The sequence below is a fragment of the Macaca fascicularis genome, chromosome 5, assembly GCF_037993035.2.
Source record: "Macaca fascicularis isolate 582-1 chromosome 5, T2T-MFA8v1.1".
NCBI lineage: Eukaryota > Metazoa > Chordata > Mammalia > Primates > Cercopithecidae > Macaca > Macaca fascicularis.
This window is the reverse complement of record NC_088379.1, coordinates 25,173,459-25,176,446: the sequence shown is the minus strand read 5'-3', so window position 1 is coordinate 25,176,446 and position 2,988 is coordinate 25,173,459.

The window sequence follows — 2,988 nt, the reverse complement described above, 5'->3', positions numbered from 1 at the left end:
AGGAGTTCGAGAGCAGTCTGGGAAACATGGCAAAACCCTGTTTCTAAAAAAAAGACAAAACCTAGCCAGGTGTGGTGGTGTGCACCTGTGGTCCCAGTTACTCAGCAGTCTGAGGTGGGAGCAACACTTGAGCTGGAGAGGTGGAAGCTGCAGTGAATCCAGATTGCACCACTATACTCCAGCCTGGGTGACAAAAGGAGACCCTATCTAAAAAAAACAAAACAAAACAAAAACAGAAAACAAACAAACAAACAAAAACAAGAGATGAAGTCAAACAAACAGGACTGTGTGCCTATTGATTTGAGCCAGATCAGTTGAGGGCAAATGGGAAATTGAGGATGGGTGGTTTGGTTTGGGTGGCTAAGTGGACACCAGCCACAAATAAGGATCTTCATGAAGAAGAATGTGTTTTGCGGGAAAGAAAACACAATCAATTTGAGACCTATTTAATAATAGGTACATGTATTTAGTGCCACGTGATTATATAATGCCTCTTACTTGCATCAATTTATTTCGCTTGTGTTGTTCTTGTCTCTAAGTCAGATTTTTGAGCATATACATCTGGTGCATTCATTCATTTATTCATTCAATAAGCATTTATTGAGCACATTCTCTTTGCTTGCGACACTTACACAATTCTCAACTCCACTCCAGCCCTGTACCAAGAATAGGCAGTGATCTGGGCATGGAATTCAGGTCTTTTTCACTAGACAATCGCTTCCCCCACCTACAGACAGAAAGCAAAGTGTATATATAACATGGCTCTCTCTATGCTTGAATCTTATTTAAATTCTCACAACAACCTGATGTGATCAGTACTACTGTTTTTAGGGGAGGAATGAGAGGGAAGGGTTGCAAATAGACAAGGAGAAGCTTTTGAGAATGTTGGATATGCTTATTATGATTGTTATATTTGTTTAACAGGTATATGCATAGGTCAAAACTGACCAAATGGAACATTTTAAAGTTGTGCAGTTCATTGCATGGTAAGTATACCTCATTGATGCTGTTTTATAAAAGTGTTGGGTAACAACAACAAAGTAGCTTTTGATGAGGTATCATTTGCTGAGGGGCAATCGGTTAATTTAGTTTTGAAAAACAAAAAATCTGTCTTTCTATGTTTTTCTTTTCTTTTCTTTCTTTCTTTTTTCTTTTTTCTTTTTTTTTTTTTTTTGAGACAGGGTCTTACTCTGTTGCCCCCACTGGAGTGTGGTGGTGAGATCACGGCTCACTGCAGCCTCAACCTCCTGGGCTCAAGCGATCCTCCCGCCTCAGCCTTTTGAGTAGCTGAGACCACACGTGCACGCCATCACACCTGGTTAATTTAAGGAAAAAGGTTTTTTTGGTAGAGATGGGGTTTCTTCATGTTGCCCAGGTTGGTCTTGAACTCCTGGGCTGAAGAGATCCACCCACCTTGGCCTCCCAAAAGTGCTGGGATTATAGGTGAGAGCCACTGAACCCAGCCCTTATTCTTCTTTACACTTCAGCCTCTCTTCCCCCACCCACTTTTTTTCCTTTGGTGCCTACTTTTTCTCTCTACCTTCTCCAGAATTTCTTTGGTTCAGATAGAGCTGGGTTTTTGTTTGCTGTTTCAAGTATAAGTTTAATTTCCATATGGTCAAATTCACCCTTTTAAGTTTATAGTTCTGTATGTAAACATCATCACCATCAAGATAGAGGACATTTCCATCATCCCCCAAATTCCCCTATACCTCTTTGGACTTAATCCCCAACTCCTGGCAATTACTGTTGGATTTTCTATCCCTATGGTTTTGCCTTTTCCAGAATGTCATATGAATGGAGTCTGCTTCTTTCATTTGGCACAGGGTTTCTCACCCTGGCACTGTTGACATTGTGGACCAGATCATTCTTTGCTGTGCCGGCCTGTCCCGTGCACTACAGAATGTTTAGCAGCATCTCTGGTATCCACCCACTAGATTCCAGTAACACCTCTCTCCCTAGCTGTCACAACCACAAATGTCTTCAGGCATGGCAAAATGCCCCCTGGGGGGCAGAATCACTCCTGATTGAGGACCGCTGACCTAGCTTAATGCATTTGAGAGCATCCACTTTGGCGCATGTATCCACAGTTTCATCTTTTTTACTTACACAACCCTTTTTGCTTAAACAATCACAGGTACTGCATACCTGCAAAATACAATTCAAAGTAAGCCCCAAAGAACCAAATAGACACAGACCAAAAGCACACTTGGAATGGGTTTCTCTGCTGTGAGGAATGAATGGTATGAAGATGGCAGGTTTCGTTTGCCTCTGGAATCAATTCTTTCCCAAGACGGACACTTGAATGATGGAGTCAGCTGCTCTCAATCTGAGTAGAAAGCAGTGGCTAAACTATCTCCTGCTACTGAACTTCTCTTAAAGTATCTACACTTAGCCACACTCAGGGGTCAACAACTGAAAAGGTGACAAGAAGTGGATGACCACTGATATGGTTTGGCTGTGTCCCTGCCCAAATCTCATCTTGAATTGTAGCTCCCATAATTCCCACTTGTTGTGGGAGGTGCCCTGTGGGAGATAATTGAATCATGGGGGCAGTTTTCCCCATACTGATCTCATGGTAGTGAATTAGTCTCAGGAGATTTGATGGTTTTATAAGGGGTTTCCCCTTTCACTGGGCTCTCATTTTGTCTTGCCTACTGCCATGTAAGACGTACCTTTGCTCTTCCTTCATCTTCTGCCATGATTGTGAGGCCTCCCCAGCCATGTGGAACTGTGAATTCATTGAAATCCAGTCTGAGGTATGTCTTTATTAGCAGTGTGAGAACAGACTAATACAACCATGAAGGGCAACACCACTCACTGACGGGCAGGATGAGTTTCTCAGTCTATCGCTTGCTGTTTGCTGTACAAAGCACAGATTATAATGCGAATCAGACAGTTAATGAGGCTATGAGGAAGTGCTAGGAAATGAAGAAAAAAAGCAAGTGACTGGGGCAGACACAGCCATTGCACCACTCTGGGGTTTCC